At 39.6% G+C, this 13,020-nt stretch overlaps 1 pseudogene; it reads right to left on the bottom strand.

Moving 5' to 3' along the window:
• Positions 1–1,090: 1,090 nt before the first annotated feature.
• On the bottom strand, positions 1,091–9,053 carry LOC113418506 (zinc finger X-chromosomal protein-like; annotated as a pseudogene).
• Positions 9,054–13,020: the final 3,967 nt, after the last annotated feature.

The raw sequence follows: 13,020 nt of genomic DNA, 5'->3' as shown, positions 1-13,020 counted from the left end.
CGACCAAGTCTTCACTGATTTAATTGTTGGTTTAATGATTTTAAGTCTTTGTCTGTAAGCAGGTACAAGGTGAATTGTGCAGTGGTCAGAGTGTCCCACAGCTGCTCATGGTAAAGACCTATAAGCATCTTTTACTGTTGTGTAGCAGTGGTCTAAAGTATTTTTTGCCTCTGGTGGGACAATTTACATGCTGGAAATATTTTGGGAGCTCGTTCCTTAAATTTGCTTGATTGAAATCTTCTAAAATGATGGGAAGAGAACCTGGGTGTTTGGCTTCAGCCTCCATAATTTGATCAGCAAGAGTTCATAATGCCTTGTTTACACAGGCTTGTGGAGAAACATACACAGCTATTAGGGGAAATGAGGAGAACTCACATGGAGAGTAAAATGGCTTGCAGTTGATGTGTAAAGACTCTAAGTTTTCATCACAAAACTTATATATTATAGTTATATCCTGAGACTAGCTGTTGTTGATATATAAACATAATCCTCCACCCTTTGTTTTACCTGATGTCTCTTCAATTCTGTCTGATCAAAATGTCTGAAATCCTGGGATGTATCTGGTGTTGTCCCCATGAATTTGTGGATTAAGCCAGGTTTCAGTAAAACAAAGAACAGCTGAATTATAAAAATCAGAATTCCATCTATTTAAGAGATGAATTTCTTCCATCTTGTTAGCCAGTGAGCATAAGTTAGAAAGATTGAAGGGAGAGGAGTTTTTCCCCCCTATTTCTTAGTCTGTTTAAAATTCCCACTCGTTTGCCTCAATTTAACTCAATTTAACTGGATGAAATTTAACTCGATGAAAAGAAAGGAAGAATCAGTGGATGCTCTTCTTCAGATACCGGGGTGCTACTGATGAAAGGGGAGGTGAGCCCTTCACACCAACTCAAGTTACACCTCTGCAAAGAGAAATGAAGGATTCTTTCTCAGGAAGACAATTATAGTTCTGTCCAGTGGTGGGATTCAATTTTTTTTATTACTGGTTCTATGGGTGTAGCTTGGTGGGCGTGGCAGGGGAAGGATATTGTGAAATCTCCAGTCAGAGGTGAACTACTCAAAATTTCCACTACTGGTTTTCCAGAACTGGTCAGAACCTGCTAAATACCACCTCTGGTTCTGTCCCAGCATTTCCACATGAGGACCACATGCAGTCACAGGTTTTCTCTTTGCTGTGAATCTGCTGATATTGCACCAAGGAGCATTTATGCGTGCAACTTTGTTCACATTGAATACACTGATGGGGCTGGTCCCCCAAATGGGTCCCTCTGGTGCTTCATGAGGTGGGAAGAGTCCACAAACTTTCCCACACTGAGGGAAGCTGTACTGTCGCGTTGAGCGACCGGTCTGTTGTTTCGATCTTCTGGTTGATTGCTGAATTCCTCTCAGAACGGGACCCTCGCAAGAGTGAGATACAGAGAAGCCCTCGCAAGGGCGAAGTTTGGCAAAAGCAGGACCCTATCCAGGGTGAGTTTAAAAGTGATTGCAAAAGCGAAAAGAAAAAAGAACACAAGACGAAGATTTCTTTAGGTGAGACAGCGCATCGCCTGGGGCAGATGGAATTGTCCCAGTTGAGCCTGAGACAGATGGAATGTTCAGGCTGCTAGCTTGCTCTACGCTGTCCTCTTTTATTGTGCTGATTCAAAGAGGGGGGGTGGGGATTACAGAAAGACAAAGAAGTTACAAACTTTATCTTTGAGTCCAGGCTACGTGATACAAGTAACGAACTTTCTGACTGATAAACATGTTTTACCGAATACACATCTTTTATCTGACACAGACCTCTGTGTTAATCTTATCAACTTCAGCTTCTTCCTGTCAGTTCTTTTCCTGTCAGCTTGGTGAACTTTGCTCTGAGAGGTATACGTGCTGAGCAGGATTTCTCTTATGGAAAAATACTGAGACAGAATAGCCAAGGCAGAATAGCCACACTGTACAGCTTTTCTCCTGAGCGGATCTTCCGGTAGATGCCTTCGCTGGCCAAACCACTTCCCACACTCAGTACAACAATACTGCTTTTCACCTGTGTGAATCCTCTGGTGCACAACAAGCACTGATGGCCATCATAACCCTTTGCCACAATGGGTTCAGGCATAGGCGCTGTCTCAGCCGAAGACCTGAGAATGAATTTGGAACTGTTCAAGTCCCGCAAATCTCTCCTTATACTTTACTTGTTAAAATGATTCTTTGAGTATGACTTGAGAATTCTTGGGTGTTGCCAGAGGACAGAATACAGATGTCACTCCACAGCTGTCAACAACTAAAAGGGACAGAAAGCTCTGGACATGATTCAAGTAATTAGCACAATGTAATGATGTACATGAGGTCACCATTGCTTGTTCCACAGACCTCCAAAGTTCTAAGAAGATCCTTTATGCTGATTCTAGCTCAGAGCTGTCAAACTCCTGGCTTGTGGACCAGATGTCTCACGCCCTGGCCACGCCTGGTTTAGCGAAGGGGGAAAATGTTCCAATATGTCATGTGATGCCGCTATCACATGAGCTTGTCACCCCTGTCCTAGCTGTTTAATTATTTGGTTCAGAACTATCTATGCTGGCAGTGGAGGAAAATGCAGAATTTAAGGGGTCACAGAGGTGCCTGCAGACCACAAAAGTCTTGGATGCCGACCTCAGAAATCTTCCAGATTCTTTCCAACTTGTAATGATGATTCAATACTTAATCGAACAGCAGTCATAATAACTACTGAGTCTTTTCATTAAAATTAAATGTAAAAAATAATAATTTTATCCTGGCTCAATAGTGCAACAATTGTAACTTCAAGGAGAGATCATGAATAACTTTCTCCCAATCTGTCATAGCTTTAAACTTCATTAAACAAATGGTCATAAGTCAAGGAAGGCCCTTATATTATTCAATTATTTGTTTGTTTATTACACTGACACTGCTGAATAAATTTCTCTACAAAAAGCTCAATCAGATACATACTTATTCTTACACCAACCTTGTTAGGAGAGAGATTTAGAAAGAGTGAGTGATTCAAGATCTTCCCAAGAGCTTTGTGGACCAACTTGAATATCAGTCCTATATACCGGTATCAGGGGTGAAATTCAAATTTTTTTCCCTACCGGCTTGGTGGGCGTGGCTTGGTGGGACTCAGTCTCTAAAACAGTGATGGCTAACCTATGACACGCGTGTCACTCGTGACACGCTGAGGCACTTTGACTGACACGCCTGTTGGTGTGGGGAAAACCTGCACATTTAGAGGCTGCCTGTGCTCTGCTCCAATCCCTGCTCCCTGCTTGTTGCGTGGAGGCGTGGTGTCACTGCTGCCACAAGATCTTTGCAGCAGAGAACCAGTTTTAACCTCCATAAACTGAGGTTTGTCAGTTTCATTACCTCAGGAACGCTACAGGAGGAAAGGAGATCCATGAGGTTCACAGCCCTGTAAGGTGGCCTTCCGATCCCCACATCCTGCACCTGCAGCCCTGAGACCAGGGAGACGAGTTTCACAGCCCTGTGTGATCACCCCAGCCCAGTCCGTCATAAACCAAATTATTGATATTTCTTGAAGTGACACACGACCCGAGGAAGGCTACACTTTTTCCCGATTTTCGACACACCAAGCTAAAAAGGTTAGCCATCACTGCTCTAAAAGGAAGAAGGTAGGCAGGCATGTGCAGGGCCATCCAATACAAATCATCCCTATCACCTCTCCGAACCAATTCAAATCGTCCCTACCACCTCTCCTGAGGTGGTTGAATTTCACCTCTACTGGTATTACACTGTATATTTAAAATGCATATGTTATCCTGGTGATATTCTTTCAATTATTCCAAGACAGAACAATATTTTGCCCAGACTACAGATGGGACCTGAAGTTTAGAATGGGAAACCTTGACTTCCGGTTGATGTTGTGGCATGAACAGCTGGAAAATAGCGGGCTCTGCCCACAAAATCCAGCCAGCAACCACTGTTGAGAGACCCTTCAGGGTCATAGCCATCTTGGACAGGTAGTGAAGGAAGGAGAGGCATTCCACTGACCATGAGGGAAATTGCAATTTCCTTGTTAGGTCTGAAGCAAGCTCTCCCCGTCTGACAGCAGGGACGATGGCCATTTTCTGGCTGTCATGAAGCTGGGACAACCGGGATCAGGAGAATTGTGCTGGAGGAATATATAGACAGAGCATTCAAACTGGTGAGATTATACCAACTTTTACTCTAAAGATTGGAAGTAATAACAAGAATATTAAAACATAACTCCTAAACTTAAGATAATGGCGGATTGGTACACGGAGAAAAATAAAACTGAGAACAAAGAGGTGAAAGAAGCCCAAGACAAGCTAATAAAATACAGAAAGCTTGGAAAAAGCCCAAATAATTTGAAAAACGATTTTCTGGAGAATGTATTTGGTTTATTTGTATTTTCAACCCCCCTGGATTTAATTGGAAACTCACCTGTTTTTGACAGACTATTTAATCTGGATTTGGGTTAAGAGAGACATCTACTGGAGGAAGAAAAGTACTACAGCACAATAGCCGCAGCATTTTAGAGAAAGTTACTTTAATAAACACAAAGCCTAATACACAAAATAGAAGCAACAACATCTGGAGAACAGCCTGACCTTGACTCTACTAGTGACAACTTTGATAATTTGGAAACATTTACTGAGCCTTGTTTGGTTCTTTTTTCTTGCCCTTTGGAAAATTTATAAAAAGGAACTAACCTGCAAATATCTAAACTTAACTAAATTTGGCTATTGGATTATGGATTTGGAAGATGGGAGGAATCTAGTGGTTTAATTTGGACTTGGACTATTGGACTTAATCTAGACTTTGATTTGGATTTTATTCAACAGAATATCCTATGAGACAAAAGAAGAAAAGTGTTAGAAGAAAAGAGAAAAGAAGAACAGATAATAAGATTTTAAAATTTGGACAACTGGGAGATGCATAATTGGGGAAATGTAAATTGTAAACTGTAAAATAAGGGGTTTTACAAAATGGATTTCCAAGAGACAGCAGGGCTATGTGGAGAAATATTGATTATGTTAAAAGATATGTGTGAATTTTGGAAAGGCAACAAGGAGATAAGGGGATTGTTTAAAGATACAGAAATGAGTGTAGAAGCTACCCAATAATTAGGCAGGAAAGAACAACATGATACTCAAGAAATAGGTGAGAAGTTAGAAAATGCAGTGGAAGGAGAAAAGCAAAAAGATACACAAGAAGTTAAAAATAAAGAGGAGAAAGGATTAATAAGCAGAAGACATAACCCCATAAAGGTTTATAATAGAATAGAGGGAAAAGGGAAAAATCTCTGTAAGAAAAACCAAAAAGTTTTGTTGATGGGAGTTCAAATACAACAGAAAAAAGAGACAAAAGGTATTCAGAAGGGGAAGATTAGTAGATACAAAAAAAAAAAAAAAAGAGATACAACACTCCAAGAGAGAGATAAAAGGTTGATTAAAAATCAATAAATGATGAAATTTCAAAAAGATCAAGAGATGATGGATAATGAGAAAACATTTCAATAAAATGGGAAAATATAGACAGGGAAAACAGTAGTATATTCATTAATAGAACATATAATTTAATAATATAATTCAAATAAGTAAAGACAGTAGATGGGAATGTAGGAATGTAATTAAACAGTGTTATTAATATTAATGTGTTAAACTATGTTATGAATTTAAAATAATCAAAGACTAGAATTGTGTGGGATTTGGAGATATACTCTTGGGATTGACTAATATTTAGCGTTATAATTAACCCTATTCATTTGGAATATTGAAGCGATGGTGGAACTATGAATAATTTTTAGAAAATATTAAATAATGGTATTTAGAGATTATAAATACAAGGCGCAAAGAACTGTTATTTATGTTGAAATGAATTAATGGGAAAATGAGAAGTTGGAAAGTTGTGGAAGTTGTGGAAGTTGGAAAATTAGAACTACACCTACCTATTTGCATTATTGTTGTTATTGTTGCCCAAAAAAGAATTGACCCGGTTAATGCAAGGTTCATAAAATATGTATGTTTATAATAAAAAAAAACTTATTGGGAAAAAAAAAGAAATGGGAAAACTTGCCTAAGTTCAACCTGCTCCCTCTGCCCAGTTAGACACCAAAGATATATTGTGATTTGGAGCACAGTGTTTTAGTTATTAGCCAATCCACCTATAACAAGTTTTTGGATTCTTCTTGCATAAAAAAAAAAACTACATTGCTGGATTTCAATCCAGCTCAGGATTTGATGGAAGCTGTAGTCCAGTATATCTGGTAGCATTAGGCTAGGAGAAGATACTCCACCATCTAACTTACCTATTCTTACAAGAGGATCTTGCCTGCCAGATCCACCAGAGCCCTTTCTTTTGTGAAAGAGTCCCATATAGTTTCTGTGTCAGAAGAACTTGCAACAGGAAAAGAGTTCAGAGCAGATCAGTCCAACATAGATAAAGAGAACAAGAAGCAACATTAGAAGAGAAAGAATGCTCCATCAATAGGGTGTTGATGATGTGAATGCTGGTTTCAGTTTTCCCTTAGGAAACTAATGGATTATTATGCTTCCTCTTAGATATGTGCCTAGAATTGTGTGCTGTGCCAATAACATTATTTTGGAATACTGTTTTCCTGGTCTAAGGCCCTCATCCAAGGAGCAGTTAAAAGGTGGATTGAATGAGCTATTCTTGCCAGCTCAATTATGATAATAAGTTAAGGGTAATTGTACTTTCTCTACAATAAAAACCCAGCAAGTTATCCAGGGTAGTTTGTATACAGTTGCTTAAGCCAGAAGCAGAAAATAGTGAATGAGACTCTCAGATTGTCATGTGCAAAGATGCTTCACAGGGATTAAAGGGGAGACAAAGGGGGAAAGGACAAAGAAAGAAAAGAGTGAGATAAAGTCAGGGAAGGAAGGAAGAAAAGAAGGAGAAGGGTTAGGAAGGATGTTAGAATGCTGCTTTTGACATAAATTTCCCCATCCTTGGCCTGTATAACCCTTGGCCATGCTTGGATTTTTGATTGCCAGAGATTTCTGTCAGGGAGAACTTTGTTTCAATTCCCATCCTTATCACCAGAAGTGCAGTTGTAATCAAGAATAGACCATATGAAATATAGCACTGTTATTCCCCGAATGAATCACACAGAATGTAGCTGGTATGGATTCCTATTTTTACATTCTTTCTGAGGAGAACAAAAGCTTCACTGTATTCGGTTCCTGAGCACACCACGCCAAATAAAGGAGGAAAAAATCTTTTTGTGTGAAGCTGGCATATTGTGCCTACCCTAAGCTATGCAGAAGGAATAAGGTAACAAAGCTACAGGTGGCCATGCCTTTCTAACACTGGATGAAAGCCAATACCCCATAAAGACAAATGTTCTTTAAAAAAATAAAAGTTTATTTAAATCACACAGCCTCGCCTAACGAAAGAGTTATCCAGCTAACCATTCCTCTTTGAATATTGGGTTGTTGTGCTCTTTCCTGTAATCAAGGTTATCCCTACATCACATCTATATCACAACCTGAGCAATGGGAGCAGTCCACTCACATGTTCTCAGCCTATTCAAAAAGAGATCCATCCTTGTAAGTTTTGCAGAATCATTTGCAAAGCCCCTAAAGTAGTATTTGTCAACTTTGGCTATTTTAAAGTGCTTGGGCTTCAACTCCCAGAATTTCCCAGCTAACAGCTTAAAATGGCCAAGATTGAGAAACACTATCCTAAAGAATCACCTCCATCATTTATAAGATAAATAGGTATGTACAAAGGAAAGACTTCAGATCCCATCCTCAGGGAACATAGAAATATTGGAATCACTCACCCACTGAGCTGGTATCCCCCATTACCTCCCTCTTTGGTCTCCCTGCAGGGCAGAGGTCCCCAAACTTGGCGACTTTAAGATTTGTGGACTTCAAATCTGATGTGGGTAAAGGAATGGATAACATTAAGGAACAGTACACTATTGACCTTAGAAGGGCATGACTTGCTGTTGGGATGGCATGCCTTCCTTTGGTACAAGGGACCTAAAACACAGGGGTATTGTAGAAGACATTACATTCGAGAGGCATTGTTTTTGAATTGGGAGAAGATAAAAAGACAATACTATTTAAAAATTCCATTATGGATATCTACTATTGAAGCTTTTTCTTATCCAATAATATATAAAAAGGAACAAATAGTTAGATATGGTGAGATATTGAATGAAAAGGGTGAACTTAAATCTATGCAAGCATTGGAAGAACAAGGTGTAAAAATAAACTGGTTTTCATATTTGCAAATACAATCTAGATTTGACAAAGATGTTAAAACAGAAGGTATTTATGATAAGTTGACTGATTTAGATAAAATCTTGATGGGTACTGATGAAAAGGTAATTAAAAAACTTTATGGACATTTATTAGAATTTAAATTGGAGGAGGAACAAGTTAAAGAAACGATGATTGCTTGGGGGAAAAATTTTGGATATGGGATTGACTTAGAAAAATGGCAAAAATTGTGGTCTCAAAATTATAAAATGACAATATCAACTGCATATAAAGAAAATTTGTACAAGATGTTTTACAGGTGGCATCTACCCCCGACGAGACTTGCGAGAATGTTTAAGAATAAATCGGATAAATGTTGGAAATGTCATCGGATACCTGGTTCATATTACCATATGTGGTGGACATGCTCGGATACAAAAAATATTGGACTAAAATCCACACATGGTTGGAAAAAATGATAAAACAACATATAGACTTTGTTATATATTTGCATACTTACCTATGATAGGTTGGTCCGTGGCGGCGGGAGATTTGAAGAGCCGTTATTGGCCATGAGCCACGAGCAGCCGGCTATAAAAAAGGCTGCCGCGGTTTCTCCGCACATGGTTACTAGGAAGAAAATAAAAAGAGGAAAAGTCAACTGGGTCTCGAGTCTCTTTTCCCACAATGCAACACTGGTGATGAAGGTGGGATAGTGAGACAAAGGAGCCCAGTTACGCACGTGGCAACGAGGACCGAGCGAGACGAAATGGCCAGGAACAACTCGCCACTCGCACCATTCAACCCAGCAACCGAAGACTGGGAATCCTACATCAACCGATTCCTCATGGTCCTAGAAGGGAGCGATCTCCAAGGAGTATCCGAAAATAGGAAGAGAGCTGTCTTCCTCACCCACTGCGGTCCTACAGTATTCAAAATGGCAAAGGCATTGGCAGCACCCAACAATGTGAAGATGATGGCGTGGACGGACCTAGAGAAATTACTGTGAGCCCACTATGCACCAACTGTTTCATGCCTCATCAAAAAAAACTAATTTTATCGGTGCGACCAAAAGGAAGATGAGAGCATCAGAGATTTTGTTGCAGCACTAAGAGACATTGGCGGAGCATGCAAATTTCTAAACATGGATGAAGCCATGAGGGACCGCGTGGTCCTCGGATTAAAGGACCTTACACTACAGGGTCGACTACTAACAAGACCTAAGATAACATTGAAGGAGGCAATAGAAGAAGCCACCGCAGCGGAAGCCACACAGAAATCGGCAGCCACCATGCGACAAATGAATAAATTACCAAAAGAAACCCAAAAAGACACTAATCAAACACGCAATAAGACACCACACGAAACAAAAAAACCCTCCACCACAACACACCATGAGGACATTGAATCCCTATCAAGAAGAGGTAAATCAACTCCAGTCGGAAAAAGGTAGATGGGAGCGGAATGAAAGAAAGTCACAATTCCGTTATGCTGGGTGCGGAGAAAATTCCACGTTCCGAATGCCATTTCTTCGATGCTATTTGCAGGTATTGTGAATGGCAGGGACACATAGCGAGGGCATGCCAAACTAGAAATAACTATGGCCCTAAACAAAGATGGAATGCCCCCTCCCGAGGGAGGGAAAAGCAAATAGGGAGCCGTTGGAGTCAAGAAAACAGAAACAAGCAATGGAAAGAAGCAAACAGAAAAGAGGAAACACATCAAACAATAACCATTGGGCACTCAAACTCAATCAATGCAAAAAAGGTACATGTGCAAGTCACCATAGAAGGCCAGCCATGTGAGATGGAGGTGGACTCAGGCTCGTATTTATCAATGGTATTGCGGGATACCCTAAAAAGACTAATACCTGATATAAACAAGGGAGAGCTCGAAATACAAAAACTCACACTAAAGGACTACCAGGGAAACAGAATTCCTGTAGTAGGTACCGGACATTTCAAAGTTGAATTCGAAAAACACACTAAAGTCCTTCCATTAACAATAGTCGACCGGGATCGGCCCAGCCTATTGGGACTCAAATGGTTTGCACCATTAGGAATCGGAGTAACCAGAATAAAGAGCATTACTGAGACAGACTGGGAAGAGAACCTGATGAAAGAATTCCAGGATGTCTTCAACAGAGAACTGGGCAAGTACCAAGGGTCCCCTATCTCATTTAATTTAAATCCAAATATAGCCCCTATAAGACTAAAGGCGAGGCGAGTTCCTTTCGTGTTAAAACCAAAAATTGATGAACAATTAGATAAACTTATCGCACAGGGGGTATTAGAACCAATAGACCATGCAAGGTGGGAAACCCCAATTGTCACCCCTATTAAACCAGATGGGTCAGTACGTATCTGCGGGGACTACAAAGCAACCCTTAACCACACGCTACAGCAAAGCGCATACCCAGTTCCGGTGGTACACCTATTACATTCTTCAGGGGGAGGTAAAATCTTTGCGAAATTGGACCTTGCGCAAGCCTACCAAAAATTACCAACTAACCCAGAAACAGCAGAAGCACAAACAATTGTGACACACAGGGGGGCATTCAAATGCAACAGACTGCAATTTGGAATTAGCTTGGCCCCAGTGGTATTTCAGAGTTTAATGGAATGCCTGTTGCAAGGAATAAAGGTGGTGGTACCATACTTTGACGATGTATTAGTATCAGCCAAGGACAAAGAACAACTGAAAGACCACCTAAGAGAGGTCTTAAAATTTTTTAAAGAGGTGGGACTTAAAGTAAAAAAAAGAGAAGTGCTAATTAGCCACCGACAAAGTCGAATTCCTGGGATACCTCATAGACAAAGAAGGGATCCACCACACTGAAAACAAAATCAGAGCAATAAAGGAAGCTCCCAGACCCAAAAATAAAACAGACTTGCAAGTCTTCTTGGGACTTATTAATTTTTTTTTTTTGAAAAAAGTTTTATTGATTTTAACAACGAACAAAAACACATAAAACATAAGACATAAAACATAAAAGCATCATCCTCCTTCATGAATTTACAAACAGTGTATCGGTTGATTTACCACTCCTTTTTGTGCATCCATTTCATAGTCTCCATTGTAGTTGTATTGCATAATAGCTCATATTATCAATCAACAATTATATAACCTGATATCATTATTAAACAATCATTTGACTACAATTTTATTAATTCATACTTTAACGAGATAACCATAGTTTACTTAATTTATTTTATAGCAAATCATAAAATCATACCAAGTCTATCTTAATAAAATTTTATAAAGATACTATCAAGAACAAAAAAAAAAGGTTTATATTCATTATTTCCTTAGTTTCTAAATATTCTATTATTATGTTTTATTATTTAGCCATTGATAAAAAAGGTGCCAAACTTCATAGAATTGTTTATCTTCTTGTTCTCTAATTTCAAATGTCAATCTACTCATTTCAGCACATTCCAATATTTTCTTAATAATTTCTTCCTCTGATGGTATTTGAATAAATCTGAAAAGTGCTGGAAATGTCATCAGATACCTGGCTCATATTACCATATGTGGTGGACTTGTGAGGACGCTAGAAAATATTGGACTAAAATTCGCATATGGTTGGAAAAAATGACAAAGAAACATATAGATTTGAAACCAGAGACTTTTTTATTGGGAATCTTACCTGATACATATAATAAAAATTTGAAGTATTTGATTGTAAATGTATTAACAGCGGCTAGGATTGTATTTGCTAAAAATTGGAAGAGTGAGAAAATACCATCAGAGGGACTTATTAATTTTTACAATGTATTCTTACCACAGAAAGCAACGATAGCGGAACCACTACACAGGTTGCTTGATAAGAAAGCTACCTGGACCTGGGGGCGACGAGAAGAAACAGCATTCCAGGAAATAAAAAACTTACATCAGACTGTATGCTAATACAATACAGTGAGACCCTTCCAATAACATTAACATGCGATGCATCACCATTTGGCATAGGTGCCCTACTCAGCCACGTATTACCCGATGGAAGAGAAGCACCTATCGCTTTCTATTCAAAAACTCTATCTAAACCGGAACGGAATTACAGCCAACTAGATAGGGAGGCATTGGCTGCAATAACAGGAATAAAACGTTTCCACAAATATATCTATGGCAGACCTTTTTCACTTGTCACAGACCATAAACCTCTCCTAGGAATCCTTGCAGGAAACAAAGCTACACCTAACATACTGTCACTGCGGATGACGAGGTCGTCTGAATTCCTAGCTGCCTATAACTACAACTTGATCTACCATCCAGGAAAGAACATAACACACACTGACGCCCTGAGCCGTTCTCCCCTACCTGATTTAGATGATGATCCTGCACCAACCACATCAACCCTTCAAATCGAGATGTTGGCAAACCTACCCATAACAGCAACAGACATTGCTATGGAAACCGCGAGAGACAGAAACTTGGTGCGGATTTTAAATTGGGTAGGTAAAGGGTGGCCAGAGACTGCAAGTGACGAGACTGTTAAACCATTTCGGAATAGACAAATGGAACTATCAATCGTAAAGGGATGTATACTATGGGGGGATAGGGTGGTCATACCGAACATATTAAGGAAACAAATACTTGAATTATTGCATGAGGGTCACCCGGTTATTGTCAGAATGAAATCCCTGGCTAGGAGCTATATATGGTGGCCAGGGATGAATAAAGACATAGGAGAGTGGTTAGCAACTTGCAAACAATGCCAGGAATCTAGACCTACACCCCCTTCTGCACCTATACACAAATAGGAAACACCTAGGGGACCATGGTCTAGAATACACATTGATTTTGCAGGACCAACTAA

This window comes from Notechis scutatus, chromosome Z, assembly GCF_049901735.1.
Source record: "Notechis scutatus isolate UNSWTSFEM ecotype Mainland chromosome Z, rNotScu1.2, whole genome shotgun sequence".
NCBI lineage: Eukaryota > Metazoa > Chordata > Lepidosauria > Squamata > Elapidae > Notechis > Notechis scutatus.
This window is presented reverse-complemented; position numbering and strand designations above follow the sequence as displayed.